General features: G+C 43.2%; 1 long non-coding RNA gene across 5 annotated transcripts; it reads left to right on the top strand.

Moving 5' to 3' along the window:
• The first annotated feature begins 293 nt into the window (after positions 1–293).
• Positions 294–15875, top strand: LOC137849539 (uncharacterized). Of its 5 annotated transcripts, XR_011091942.1 has the most exons (5): positions 294–4559; positions 4828–4882; positions 5084–5219; positions 11561–11868; positions 15777–15875. It is a non-coding gene; the product is annotated as an uncharacterized lncRNA (long non-coding RNA). The 5 variants fall into 5 exon arrangements; XR_011091939.1 differs by lacking the exon at positions 4828–4882 and having other exon boundaries at positions 299–4559; XR_011091941.1 differs by lacking the exons at positions 294–4559; positions 4828–4882; positions 5084–5219 and adding an exon at positions 6493–10036 and having other exon boundaries at positions 15780–15875.
• The last annotated feature ends 2 nt before the right edge of the window (positions 15876–15877 follow it).

Genomic DNA, 15877 nt, shown 5'->3' with positions numbered 1-15877 from the left:
TTAGCAGTAAAGCGATCAAATTGCCAGGACATCAGTCTGCACAGGCAGCATAACATCTCTATCCCCCTGATTAGTGTCTTTTACTGCAAGAAGTACAATATTTGGTGCCTAATGCATTCCTCTGCTTTTATTATGCTTGCCAACATTGATAGTGACTCACAGTAAAACAAAGGTAACACTTGACATCCTTCACAAACTCCCACTCATCAATTACAGACCATAAAGCTTCAATGTTTCCATGTGGAAATCAGTGATTTTCAGTGCTGGCTTACGAGGCTAATGCACATCCTTCAGCACATAATCGGCTCAATGCTAATAAGTTAGAAGGGCTCATGCATGGCCAGTCATGCTCAGGCAGCAGCTTATTCAAGAAAGCTTCTATTTTGGGAACAGCTGAAACATATAAAGACTTCACAGGTTACCTCCCAAATGAGTCTCATCACTGCAAATGCCCGTGGATGGCGCCTGTGAAGTAGGGCAGTGAGAAGACTGTAACAAAACTGACTGTGGTGATTATGGAAATTTCTGTCTGCGTAACTCTTGTGTAGAGGCCGAGGTGGTGGTGCTGCTTGGCCACGCTGTGCCTGGGTGTATGTTGGGTTGGCTGCACACCATCAGGATGGGATACGTGTCCCCTGAAGAAGCCTGGCTGTGCTCAAGAGCTCTCACAGAGCATCTCAGAGCCAACCCAATGGACATGGGGCTGACGAAGATGCCTTGCTTTGACTGTCACAGAGTGAGACAGGTCCTCTGTGTTTACAAGGTGCTTTTCTCTGCAGCAGCTGGGAGCTGGGTGGAGGAAGGTTTCTGTGCCCATGGCGTGGGTGTGTGTAGACATTTCTCATGCCCCTGAGCAGTGGTCCATGACATGTCGTGCCTTTGCTGGCAGAGGGGCTGGGGTTAGAAGTCAGCAGCTGTCTGTGTGAGGTCTCAGATGAGGTGTGCGTCCTCTCAGGGGGAGTTACGAATGCTCACCTTTGTGCTCTCTCATTTGCTGGCTGTGCCTGAAATGAAATGCAAGTTTAAACCACCATCCACTGCCAAAATCTGGCTGTATCACTGCCAGGCATTTGGGTTTTGCCTTTAGCCCACCTGCAGAGCTGTAGAACTTTACCCAACACATTGCATAGGCCAGCTTTGTGCCCCTTGACAGCCAGTACCATAGTAAAGCCTTAAAATCCATCTGCATTTCTGTGCCTGTCCCCTGAGATTCTCTTGTGCCTTCTGTCTTCCCTGGAGGCTGCTTGGAGGAGTGCTTGGCACAGCCCTGATGGAGTAGTGTAAGCTGGCAAGGCACAGATTTCCCAGAGAAATCATGCTTGGGGTGTGTGCCTGGCAAAAGAGGTGTTGATCCCACAAGTGCGTGCGAGCCGGAATGTGGCTGTTTTCCAGAACACCTCCTCAAAGCCGACATCTGGCCGGCAGGGCTCCAGGATGCCACCCAGGGAAACCAGCTGGAGCCAGGTGTGAAGACCTGGAGGAGCAGCAGAGGGTCTGTGATAAACCTCAGGTCCAAGAAACACATGCAGAGATGTGTTCTCTGAGCTGAAACTGGTCTTCATCCTTGCAGAAGTAAGATCTCTGAAGTATCTCACGGGTTGCCTCTCTGGGATTGCCTCCCTGAACAGGATTCCTCAACGATGCTGTTCAATGCACCTGCCGCTGCAGCATAGACAGGTGTTTCTTGAGCAAGACAAAAGCCTGCACCATTTTATGATGCCTCTCACTCCAAACTCAGGAAGCTGCTGTCACCAGAAACACATCTTGTTCCTCGGGATTTCTCTCTTCATGCAGCCCTCCAGCTCCTGAGGTGTTTCAATAAACACTGAGCCTCTGGCCGTGATTTCTAAGGAAAGCAGGGTGTGTAGCCATGAATAATGGAGCTGCTCGGGTTCCCCATTTCATTTATGATTTTAATCCTGCTGCCCATTTTCCTTCCATTGAATGAGAGAGTTTCTCTTTTCATTGCAAGTGAGGAAATAAAATCTTCCATCCTGTATTTTACTCCAGATAAAGATCAATCTTCTGACTTTTCTCCTGCCTAAGACTACCGTGGAGCACCAGCCAGGATTTTTGTCTTCCCTTGCCTTCTTTGGGTGAACTCAGGTCCTTTGCTCTTGGCCCTGACTTTCATCAGTGCTCTTCCCAGCTTTCCAGCTCCTCCACAGGCTGCTGCACTTGTTCTACTTTAACCTTGTCCAGAAATCCATAATGCCTAGCTAAACTTCTAAAAAGATACTTAAAGCCTTTAAGTTCTTATAGTATTTTTTCATTTCATATATCCTTCACTCAGCAGTGGAAAAATCCAAAATATAAAGCTATGCTTTACGGAAGAGCTATGATTAATTGATGTTCTAAAGATGCTTTGAATGAACCCATGCAAAAGTCACCTGGTTCAAACCTCTCTATAAAACTGTATTAACTTGGGGTGAAACTCTGTTCAGTTGTGAGTTATAAGGCTGGTTTATGGGTTGTTGGTTTTTTTTTTTTTTGTTGTTGTTGTTGTTATTGTTTGTTTGGTTTTGGGGACCTGAAAAAACTCAGTACTTTTACATGGCTTTGACATGAGACCTTGAAAGTCAGTAGGTGCAGAGAAATTGCAGTTTGAGGTTTTGGAGCGGTAAGAAAGCCGACAGAGCTGAGAGCAGCTGGCAAGTAAAGTCCTGGAGGTGTGAAGTATGCAAACCCAGACAAGTCTGTGCTGCACCTGTGAGCTGGGTGCTCTTGCACACTGCTGGTCTTGTCACTGCTGGCTGAGAGGGAGGAGAGGGAGGCAATGGCTCCAGTCCTTGCTGCAGTGCAGGCAAGCTGCCAGGAGAATATCACGTCCCTGGGCTACACCAGCACTCTCCACCTCTAACCTCTCAGCTGGCATCCCAGAGGCCAAATAGTCCAGGGACCCCCAGGATCCTGGTTTTGGAGCTGCATGGGAACAGAAAATGTGTGACAGCAAGGGTGAAGTTCTGGGACGGCTGGGGTCTGCTGTCCCATCAGTGTGCTCCCATCCAGCTGCAGTGTCCCAAAACAAAGCACAGCAGGGCTACTATCATCTCTCCTCCCTGTCTGCCTTTTCCTAACACTGACACATGCCCCGGCACACCTGCCGGTGCTGGAGGGCTGTGTGAAGAGGATGGGGTGGTGTGATCTGGGGGCAGCACTGCCTTGTTTCCACATGTGCCATGGGACACAGAGCCCTGCTCTGGAGGCAGCTGAGATGCAGCTGGCTTGCGATGCTCAGCACGTCAGAGCTGAGCACAATGAGTGCGATGTTCATCTTCAGGTGGGGCCTCATCCTGGCTCCCATCTCGCCAGTGCAACAAAGGTGCTTGGGAAGGCTTTGGGCAGAAAGAGGATCTGTGACACCTTCCAGGATGAGCAACAGGGCTGCAATTTCTTGCTGTACGGTGAAAAATGGCATCAAAAGCCTGGTAGATCTGGGCTGTCTGCTCTTCCCTTTCCCCTTTGCCTTCATCATTCCTGGTGGCAAGCCCTGACATCTTGCAGCAAGCCACAGGGTTGTCCCCTTCTTTCTTTGCTCACAGTGCGTGACACAACCAGACTGGTCCTGGCTGCACTTTTTAGTTGCTGCTTTAGCACATGCCCAAGCAGTAAGAGAAAAATACTGACCCTGTGTAGACAGTGGCTGGGATGCATTTTGAAATGCTGATTTCCCCTTACATAAGCTAACATAAATTCCTGTAACATAATATAAGGCAACACAACATATAATGTAATAACAAAATGGGACACAAATAACATAGTATAGTAAGCATTTATATGCACCTATGATATATAATAACGTCTCCTTGCCCTGTGCTGTTTTGGGCACAGAGACTTAAGGGGCAGAGAGGCTTTTTTGCACTAATACCAGCCAGGTACTTGCACTTCTTGTTGACCCCCACCATCAAGTCCCTCAAAAGCACAGTGTGCTGTGCACTGAGATGTTATCTGTGGCACAATGGTTCCTTCCTCAAGGTACAAGGGAAAGAAGTTTTATTCATGAGTGGTTTGCTGTTCTTTTTACCCCTTGGATTGCTACTACTCAGATTCAGCCAGACTTACTGGTGTTTCTGCAACTTCATGGGCAAGGGGGGAAAATTACTTTGTGTGAGCGTACACATGAAGGTCAGCTGTGTTTAATTTCAGTGTAGAACCTTGTCTGCCACTGTCATTTCTTTTATCAGAAAGTACTGTAGGTAAAATGAACAATAGGAACAAATACAAAGATGCTGGATGATGGAAGAGGTCAACTTCAAGCACCTTAAGGTGGCCCACCATGCCAAAAAAGTTGTCCTTGTGGCAGCATAGCCAGCTCCCCAGCTGTGTGCCATGAGTACAACAGCACCACCTCTTGCTCTTCAACTGCTGCAGCTTCCTCACCAACAGCCTACTCAAGCAAAGCAGAGGGATGCTGAAATCTTGAACTCCCATGAGGAACCAACATCTGCTCCAGCCTAACATTAAAGCACATATCTGAACCAGGAGGAGCCCGTGGTCACTTATGTTCAAGTTGAAGGAAAGACGTTTTACCTGGAAATCCACCACCCACCACTACACAGGTGAGAAGGAAGTATGAAGAGAAACACAAAATGTGAAAAAAAAGTGAATGAAAATGTAAAGTAGAAATAAATATAGGAGGAAATAAAAAGGAAAATTGAAAGAGAATAAAAAGTTTCACGATAAAGAAAATTCCTATCTTTATTTTATCTCTGCTCATGCCAGTCCAAGTGTGGGAGTAATTCTCAGAAGATGATCTCCTGCATTTAAGTGGGCTGTAAAATAGAACAGTAGAAAAAAAGCAGCACTAACCTCTGTTTGCAAGGGCAGGTGTGGAACTTCAGTCCTGAAGCTGGGATGCCTCTCCATCTATTGGCTTGTCCAGGTGAGCTGTGTCTGCAGGTGGAGTAAGCAAAAGGGATGACAATTTTCCTGTTCATGAAATCTGAGTAAAAACATCACCTCTTTTTCATTCTGGGAGAGTTCAAGGCCCCCTGATGTAGTGCTTCTGCTATGCAGTATTGAGATGTTTATCTGTTATGGTTTCAGGACACATGCAAACGATAAGCTCTGCTCCAAATTTCAGGCCTGCACAAGACTGGAAGCGGTATGTGGCCCCCAAATCCTCACTGTAGGGCACAGGAGTTTTGGCTTCACCTTTGTTCATCACAAAATAGCAACCTGAGAGGAAGCTGAGCTGGGCTGGGCTGGATTCCTCAAAGGTGAGTGACTTTCATGTTTTACATAATATGCATTTACGAAAAAAAGCGCCCTTGGGGTTGGATCAGTGCCACCTTCTGTGAAAAGCCCTTGGAAAACTTGCTTTGGCTCATCAGGGAAGACCATATTGGATACTGTCAGCACATTAAACTCCTCCTGATGCGGAGGCAAGAGGGAGAACACTCTTGGCAAAGCTGTTGCTTGTTTCAGCTAAGGAACGTAGTAAACAACCCTAAATAATTACACCTCTGAGAAGAGATTTGAGATGAAAATATGAGGATTTTCACCAAAAGAGAAACAAAGGCAATTTGTATGCAGAGAAAGATGTTCAGCTTTACAGAGACTGAGGTCTGGGCTGCATGGCATGCTGTTTGAGGCCCTGGCAGAGGAGATTAGTTGTTTCATATAGTAATCATAACTAGCATCTTAATGGATTAAAAATACCCCCCTCACCTCCACAATGGAATATTTTGGATCAACATGACTTGTCTTAAAATAACTCAGCTCAGGGCCCTTGCACTTCTACCAGATACGCAGGACACCCTGCAAGAGGCAAAACCTGGCCCTGCCACTTACCTCCAAGAATGATTAAACAATATTTTTCAAGAGGGAGAACTGAACCAAGGTGGTTTTTTGAAGCAGCTTCCAACTGAGACATGAGCTCTGGGTGAATGAGTGTGAGTAGGTGGTGTGATAGCTAGGGCAATTTCCATGAATGATGCTGATCGGGAGTACAATTTTTGAAAGTAAAGTTGACAAGATGCTGAATTCCTCGTAGACCAAGGTTAAGGAGATGCTACCATCCACTCCACAAGCCCTGCCATCTTTCCCCTCAGAGTCAGAAGTGTGGTTTTTTTCCAGTGGATATGTCCGGTGCCATATTAATATGTTAGAATTAGGAAAGTGAATAAATAAATGCAAACTTGAAATGGAAATTCGAGCCAGGCTATTAATGTGGTAGCTCACTGTGATCCAGATCTCATTAGTAGCACTGCATTGCAGTTATAGTTACGCTGCACTGGCTGGACTGTCAGAGCGATCAAGGAACAAAAACCTCCCCCTTTTCCCCTTTTTTTCCCCCAGTGAATTTTCAACTAGACCTGAGGAGCTGCAGTGGTTGTAGAAAGCAGCCCCTTGTCTCCACAAGGTAGCTGGTAGGACCTGTAGTTCACTGTCCTCTTATGCTAGCTTTCCAACCACATCCAGTAGGTTTCATAACTGCAGAGGAACATCCAGTGTACCTGCTTGCCAGGACAGAGCAGCAGCTTACAACAGGTTTACTCGTCTGCAAGTTGCATCCTTCGGTGGCTGGCCAGAGGACTTTACATCAGCTGCATGCAGACTGTTGGAAAGGACCTGGTGGGATTTGTGCTAAGAGCACACCCAGGAAAGCAGAGTTCACACACATCAGCCTCAGCATCCCCAGGCCAGTTGCCTGAATAGGAATCTGCTTCATTTTTCAACTGCTGACATCCTCAATAATTTTGTTTTCAGTTCTTAAAATACCTTTCAGTTGTCTCTCTCTAAGAAAAAAAAATCTATGTAATGCATAAGATTTTGAGAGACAACACGAGGAAATGTTCCTGTTGTCATTTCTTCTGTCTGTCTGCTCTTTGTCTTATGTTAAGCAAAGACAGAAAAAACAACATGGAATTTAAAGATGGATTTCAAGTGAGCAGAGAGAATTTGAAGGCTCTGGCACAGGTTTTAAAAGCCTAGCTTTGTCTTTGGAGTGGGTTTTTGTATTAGCTTTTTGTGGATATGCAGAAGAGTTCGTGGATATGCGTTTCATAGGGTTTAAAATGTGCTCCTCGTGCAATGACACCCCGAGCTTAAAGCTGACAGTCTGCAAATACTGATGAGCTCCCCGGATTAACATCGCTCTCTGTTCTGAGCGTACACGAGGAATGGGTTTTCTAGCTATGTGCTTGGCATGTGGCACTCTTTAGGGCAGAAAATGGGTTTAGAGCTGCACAGTTTAGCTTTGCAAATGCAGATTGGGTTGTTTATAGGTTTGGCTGTTTGACTTGTGCTTACAACTATATCAGCTCCCCACAATAAGCCTGCTTGAAATGTGTCCCTGGCAGTCAACTGGGCATTTCTAATCAAGCCTGACTCTGGAGCTACTTCCACACCCCAAAGGGATTACACTATCACAAATCACTGTGTACCATTTCCAAATGGTGTAATTGCTGGATGGCAGCTGGAGGAAATGCTGCCTGCTTCCTAATTTATAGAGATTGAAAAGTCATTTGTTTAAAGGAGAATTAGCTCTCTTTATCATCTGAAAAACAAAGTATTTTATGGCAATCTAAATATGTCAGAGAATTAGCATGCTGACATGAAACAAGGCAGAAAATGCTAAGAATTTTGGAAGACTTGTATGCTATTTTCAGCTTTGTACAGATTTTCCTGTGGGTCCTACAACGACCGGTCCTCCCACCTATTAAGTGCCTATAATGTTATAATTTTACCTCCTTTTGAGGTCTACTGGAAAGCTTTACCCTTCAGTGTCTGCAAAATATTTTGAGATTCCCAATGTAGTTCGTTCTCTAAATGTAAAATATGCATTATTCATCCCCTTTTAAAATAGATTTCTGATTTAAGGATTATTTTGCAAGCAAAATGCAACTGAAATGAACAAGTTAGTATTTATGCTTTTCAAAAATCCCAAAACCTGGGGAACTTCATTCTTTTCAGACTTTGCAGGATTTTCACTTTATTTAAGGTCCAGTTGATTCAGACCTCTCAGAAATCTGTCTGCAATCAGCTCTCAATGAGCCAGCTACACTGGATATAGATCCACCAGTGTGGATATTTGCCTGATTAATTTGGTATTTGACTTATCTGGGGAGCGTATTAGCCCAGATTAATACATTCAGCTCCATGCAGGGTCAGCCAGGGTATCTCTGCACAATAATCCCACCGTGCTCTGGAAACTGGTTTTGCAGAGAGTTAGCTCATGTCTAGAAGGACTTATCATTGTGAATCATCCTCGGATCTATGAGCTCCAAGCTAGCTACAGGTTCCTCCCTCACATCAGCCTCTGGGAGGCTTATCAGCCCAGGTACGTGCAGTGGGAATTATCAAATGTGCATTTCCACGTAAATAAACAAGTCACCCCAGAGCTCGCTTTGCCAGGGCTGCAATACAGTGACACCAGAGGACGTTGGAACAAGAGAACTAGCCCAGTACAACAGATCTCATAAGATTTGCAGTAAATTTTCACATAAAAAAGAAAAGGTTGAGAAAGAGACAGGTTAAGAAATGAAAGTTTGTTCATATTCTCACCTATAATGGCTTAATATGTTGGAAAAAAAATGACAAAGCCTCCACAGGCAGCCCTGCAGTAATGCATGGATTACCAACTGGGAAGTTCATCATGCCACTGGTCTGGCTGAGCTTGGCAGCATCACAGGTTTATCTTTTCACACCCAGCTGCTCTTTAATGGCCTCACAAGCAGGCTATATTGGCCCCACACTTGTCCTCCCAGCTGCCAGCCTTTGTTAGATGTCCAGGTGCTCTCTTTGGCAGGCGACCAGAACAGAGGAATAGACAGCTTCTTTCTCTCTTAGAGACACTGCCCTCCCAGCACCAAATCTTGCTTTGGTCTGCCAGGCAACCCACTCCTTTCTAGACATTTTGCAGTAGCTCCTTTGCTTATAACTCCATTCAAAAATGCTCTTAACTATAACTGCAGGTAGAGATGCAAACTTGGAGGGTTGCCCTGTTTTTTCTGATTGTCTAGCACCGATGATGTTCGTCTTTGAGTGCCCAGGGCACTGGAAGAGGCCATGCCTTGAAGCTGGCCAGTGGCAACATCTCTTGGCTGCTCATCTCTTCCACACTTCTGCTCTACAAACCAGACTGCTGATACACCTAGGGTTAAAATAGTCCTTCTCAAATAAAGAGAGAGAGTGTGATTTTTTCACTGGCAAAATTGCATCGACACAGTTTACAGGCTGACCTCAGCAACTGTACTTATATGTGTGGGAGAGGGCTAAGTGTGGATTGAGGGCAGGAAAAAGTATCAATGAAACAGGGTAGAGAAAGACAGAGAGGCAAGAGGTGCTGTGAGGCAGGAATTTCTTACAAAACGTCCAGACAAAACCCAAACACTAAGGTGCAACGCAGTTTCAAAACAATTAACAGATATTATTTAAAAACTGGAAAGCAGCAAAATTCTTGCATTTATTTAAGAAGAGGAAAGGAAAACTGGGAAAACTATGGATCCACCAGCCTCGATTTAATTTCTGGAACATAGAAGCGTGTTATCTATAAGCACCAAAAACCACAACCCATATGGATTTCTTAAGAATGAAGCATGGCAGAGTTACCTCATTTTTCTTCCCAGGCAGTGCAAGAAGCCTGATGGAAAACAGAAAATCACAAGATGTCAGATAACATAAGTGTGGTAGGGCTTTTGACCCCTTGTTTCCCCTGGCATTTTTAAAATCAGACTGTAGTAACGTGTTCTTGGAGCCACTATAATGTTGTTGCCTAACCTGCACTCAAGAAATAATTATCAGAGATTTAGTGTCAAGCCAGAAAATTGTAATAAATGAGGGTTCAGAGGTCTGTATAAAGTCCAGGGCATACCAGTATTTTCTATAGTGCTTGAGATGCTGGAAAAGGGAGAATAGGTACTAAGGGGCAGCTGGTATGTAGCCAGGAGGGACTGCAAGCACTTTGAAGGAAATGCCTGGACTTCAATGTAAGTGTGACAAATTGGAGAAATGGTGTGGAAAAGTAGGAAGCAATTCTATATGAAGAAGTGCAAAGTCAGATGAGCATGTGTCAGCAATGGTTTATACAGAGGTGAGTTGCCTTGTGGCTGCAGGGTTGGACAGGTGACATACCAGGGTTTCTCACAGCTTTTTCTTTTCAGTAAGAAGATATTTTAAACTGGAAAAGGAAGGAAGGAAGGAAGGAAGGAAGGAAGGAAGGAAGGAAGGAAGGAAGGAAGGAAGGAAGGAAGGAAGGAAGGAAGGAAGGAAGGAAGGAAGGAAGGAAGGAAGGAAGGAAGGAAGGAAGGAAGGAAGGAAGGAAGGAAGGAAGGAAGGAAGGAAGGAAGGAAGGAAGGAAGGAAGGAAGGAAGGAAGGAAGGGGATGGTCCTGTCCCCGAGGTGTTAATGGTCAATGCAGATGATGGAGACAAAATGACAAGTATAAAAGAGAGACAGCCTGAAGGCAAGGCTCAAAACATTATCCAGATCTCCTGAACCTCTGTCTGCTGATTCACCCCCTGATAAATTGCTTTGAACTAATAGAGGTTTTGACTGGCATTTAATTCAGTGCACGTTTAGTAGATAGGTCTCTGTTGCTGAAATCTCTGTAACTGGTGTTATAGATGGGAATAGCCACAAATAAAATAAAATAAAATAAAATAAAATAAAATAAAATAAAATAAAATAAAATAAAATAAAATAAAATAAAATAAAATAAAATAAAATAAAATAAAATAAAATAAAATAGGGTCATATGGAAATAATGTTTTTCCACTTACAAAATAAAGGTGTATGGCTCATGTCCCATGGCTTATTGGTCCAGCCCATGGGGTTCCAGGACACCCAGTCCTTCACAGGCACTGAACTCCATTGCAGACAGTGTCTGATATCCTCCATTTTCCCAGCTTAATTCTACCTTGTAGAATTAAATGCCACGTAACAAATTACATTGTCAAAGCAGACTGAGAAGAAATGAATCTTTCCAGCCTCATTCAGTTAATCCAAAATAAATAATGTGATATTTTTCAGTCCATTGCACCAGGAACAGACTATGCCAGATGATTTCTTCTTCCTAATTGAGAAGAAATGGCCGGTTAATGCAGCTGCAAGGGAAATGGAGAGGTCTGGCACTTCCAGGGCTGCAGAGGGGAAAAAAAAAAAATAACTCTGAAAACTCTTGTTTGGTGATGTGTCAGAAAGCATCCTCCCCCTTTTAAGTATATCAAAAAGTGTCCGTCCCTAAGTGGACATAACAGATTTTATATGTTACAGAGATTGACTTGTGGTGAAGAAAAGCAGCTTATGTTTCAAAGTGAACCAGGTAATCACTGGGGTTAATTAGTCCCCTGCAGCCAGGAATGGCCACAGGTGCCACATTACTCTTCTCACTGCACCAAGAAATGAATTGCACACATCACTTGCAGAAAAATATAAGTGTTTTGTGTTTTTTCTTCACCACTGATTGCAATATAAAAGAAAAATACAGCCTGGTTACAGATGCCCATGAGCCTGGATGTGTTGGCTGCCTGGAGTGGACTATTCTGCCTGCTGAGTAACTGCCCATTTCCTGATTTCTCGTGGCTATCTGTGCTTTCAAAATGGATTTATTTTCCAGGACCCAGTTACAGTCTGTCTGCACAGCCTCCTCCTCCCGGTGATGCTTGGAGGCAGCCATCAGAGAGCTGCTGGCACTGCTGCCCCAGATGGATGCACCACATGAGGATGTCACCACAGGACCCTAACTGAGGTGGCCAAGTGAGCTGAGGCTCTGGCACATCCCTCTGTCATGATCCCCAGCTGCATGTCCTCACGGCGCACATCCCATGTGGCTCCTGGCAGCACGCGTGCCATGCAGGATGCGACCCCACGGGTGGATTTCCCACTTCTGGTGCCAGACCATTGCACAGCACTTCTGCCTCTGAGGTGAGAAACTATACGCCACACCTCCTCTGTGGCTCTTTCCATACTGTGGCTTGCTGCAGAGCAAATGATGCCTTCAGATTACAGGCAGAGCCCTCACAAAAGAAATGGCATTGCCCTACTGTTATTCCACAGCCCTTCTGTATTAGAAGTGGTTCTGTGATAGAAATCAGATCTATGGCCTTTACTTTCCCAGTGTTTACCAGGATAGAAATGTCACAAGTCCTGGATATTTGCTCTGTGGCCCTGTAGTTTGAAGAAATAAAAGATGAGGAACAACAGGGCTGAAACATGTACTTTCTTCAGTGAGATGGGTAATTGATGAAGGTGGAAGTTGGTGGAACTTGTGAAGAGCTTTTAGCTGCTGTTAGAGATAAACCTCTGTGGAAAGGAACATTATAAATGTACGGTGTGGGTGTATTGGAGACAGGAACTGAAATGTGGAGTAAATCCTGTGCTGACATTGTGCTCATCAGCAGAGCCTACTATCCCCGTGTGCTCAGTGCCAGTGTTGTGGCTGTTGTCTCAAGGAGATGAAGCTCTTCTTCCCTATGGCACACTCTAGATGTTCCTCATGACAGAACTTTAAAATCTAATAAATTGTAGCACTTTCAGTGGTTAGTAATGCAAACATGGCCACCACAGTGAGATAAGTTAAACTAAAGAGCATGGCTCACACAAACCCGAGCTGTTATTTTTTTGTCTGCTTTGATCCTTGCATATTTTCTGAAGGTGTGCATCGAAGGGTGTGCTTTGAATAAGGTCTGTGGTGCATCACCTGCACCAAGTACACACAAGTCACTAGACACAAGTCTTCGTATAATATTTTTGCTATTTCTGTATTATTTTTTGATATCAGAATTACTGGTGCATAATGCAATATGCTGTTATGACATAATAGCTAAGAAAAAAAAATACTTAGTTTACAGCTGACTTGAATTATTTAAAAATCATTATAATCAGCTGCTGCTTAACATGGATTAAAATAATTTATTTTCCATAACGTGTTTTCCAGTACATAGAGACAACTTGGAAAATGTATGACAGTTTGAATAATAAAACAAGAATAGCTTGTTTATGTTCTTGAAAAGTGTTGTTTAACTGCAACAAGCATAAAACATTTAATATAGAAAATAGAATACAGTGTTCTACTCTGAACTAACCAGAAGTTGTCCATAATGTTGCTGTTGTTGTTTTTTTTTTCTGATATATACATATGTATGTATTATACCTTAATTGAAATTCTCCACTGCAATGGTAATATACAAATATTTCATTAGAAGGTAAGAAAAGTCTATAAAATTAAATGTCCCTCTATATTTTTTTAATAGGAAAATTTCAATTTGAAATAATTTCAACATTATTGAAGTGACACTGAGAGTCACCATATATTGAGCAAATTATTTTTAAGGCTTTCTGTTTCAGGGATACTTTGCAAATCATCTGCAGCTGTTCCAACAAGGAGTACACCCAAGATGTAAGATGCTGGGACTTGGCTCTAGGCAGAGATTTGGGGCTCTGAGCATGCCCATGAGTGGCCTGTGTGGCAGAAATCATCAATGGATGGACTGAGAGACATAAACCCAGCAAACCTGGTGCTGGTGAGGCAGTGAACCCTGCTGGGGAGCCTCGATGGAGTGGCCGCACCAGCACAAGCCCCAACATGGCACCGCCGTGAAATTGGCAGAGTGCTCCTAGCTTCTAGGTCTTTCCAAATGTCAAAATACATCACTCCACTGATTGTATTTGCTTGCATTTCATGCTGAACGCTGCTATAAACAGCTCATTTAGAGAATGGGGAGGGCTCAGCAGGTGCATCCAAGGGTGCATGGTGCTTTAAAAGAATTTGACAAGGCTCTCAGATGCATTTGGATAATAAACACAAAATGCAGAGGAGGGTGGAAGAGAAAGTGAATGTTGGACACCTGCACTTGGCAGAAAAAAATGATCCAGCAAAAATTATGAATGCAATTCACACTTTCTTTGAAAATCATGTCTTTTAAAGAAACTACCTCTGTTCAAAAATGTACTGTAAATCATCATAAATTTACTCTCTTCTTTAAAACTAAACTGTGTTTAACACCTGATTAGAAAAATCAGGTTTTCACTTGACTTACACCCATAATTAAGGACTATATTATTTTGGCTCAACATCTGATTTGCACGGGCATGTTCAAGCATGTGTTTTTTTGTATGGCTTCAGCACAAAGTGTAAAGGCAGAGGAGTGGAACACACAGCCCACAAGGTGTGTTATATTGCATGCACAACCAACAATGAAAATGTAAATATAAACAATCTGGGTCAGACATAAATAATTAAGCAAATGGGGAAGGGTAGAACAAAGTTGCTCAGAAAGCTGAGCTCAGAGCACGCAACAGCACAGGTCACTCAGAGAAAGGTTTGCAGCAATGCTAGGTCAGGAATCGTGCCTTGCAGCTCCTCAGGGAAGCACACTCTAGGAAAAAAGGCAGGGAAGATAAATTATTTAGTGATCTTCCTTGTTATATGAAAGACAAAGAAGAGAATATCAGCATTATTAGCAACACATTACATTTTTTAAGGATAACTGTGAGCCCCAGAAAAGTCAAAGATGCGGCCATATTTTACCAAAACATGTTTTCAGTTTCTCTGAGCAACTAACCAACACAGTGCTTTGTGTGCAGATGAAGAAATATTCATGGCTTTGAAATAAAATATGTGAAACTCCCACTTGATGGTTGGAACTAGGTGGAGCTCTCATGTCTTTTTGAAATACATTTCAACAAAAATTTGTTGAGTACATACAAGATTTAATCAAACAGACACAAATTAATCAAACAGCTTACAAATATGAAAGAGGCATGTTGGAAACGGGAGAGGAGAGGGGTACAGCTTCCCACCGTATATTCTGCTGATCCCTCTCAGTAACCAGTGCCTCCAGCCATTCCTGTTGAGTTTACTGAGTCCTTGACATTTGCCCTTCTTTGACTTCATCCAATTACTTATATATATATATATATAAAATAAAATAAAAAATAATCTCAAACTGCAATATTTTGTCCCAAACAGCTTTTCCAGGCAGAGAGATGATTGCAAGCAAACCTTTCATAAAAGGTCCTTGCAGTCAACCCTAGCAGAGCAATATCATATTGAGCATTCACCCTGAAATAACCTGATGGATTTTGCAAGTTTAAGAGCGCTCTTTTGTGTTAGATGAAACAGGAGATTTTGTGTGCATTACCTCTTCATCTGAGGTTCTTAACACACAGTAGCATAGTACAGTAAATAATAAATCTTAACACTCATTAACTGGCTGGCCACTGTGAAATGTTTTGTATATTCCTGATGATTATAAATTACAGTGAAATCAAAAGGAGAAAAAGCAAAACACCTAACACATGAAAGCCTTGCAAAGTTATGAAGGGCAAAAGGGCTTATGAGGTCTAATTTATTTTGAGCAGTCTGTGCTGCTTTGAAAAAAATCCTCCGCAAATGATTCAGCAGGGTTATCTGAGGAAATTGGCCACCACAAGGAGTGGAGTCTTGTTCTGGGGTTTACAGTTCATCTTCTGCCTGTCTCTGCTTTTCACTTTAATCCAGATTAAAAAAATATAAAATGGACAGATGAAAAACAAACAAACAAACAAAAAAAAAAAACACTAAGTAAATGTTTTTAAAGGACGGACCACATTAATATTCTGTTTTTCCTGAGGTGGGGCACGTTGGTGACGCAGGCAGTCAAGGGTTAATATCCTTTCTGTAGGCTCTAAATTCATACTGGGATGCTTAAATTTTACCTACACTCTAATCCCATCCATTAAGCATTATCCAGTCCAGCAAAAAGACACCACCAGCATCAGGCAAAACACAAAGTAACAACATTTTCCACGTTACTACATTTATTTTGCCATCATTTTCTCCCATTTGGCAGCAGACCTTGGTGACCCACTTCCACTGGGCCCAGGACATGATGTGTCCTTCATGGGGGATCTTACTGCAGATCTGAGCCATGGGGCAGGAGGACAACATGAA

The sequence above is a fragment of the Anas acuta genome, chromosome 1 (genome assembly GCF_963932015.1).
Source record: "Anas acuta chromosome 1, bAnaAcu1.1, whole genome shotgun sequence".
NCBI lineage: Eukaryota > Metazoa > Chordata > Aves > Anseriformes > Anatidae > Anas > Anas acuta.
The sequence above is the reverse complement of the archived record's forward strand: the minus strand, read 5'-3'. Positions and strand labels throughout refer to the sequence as shown.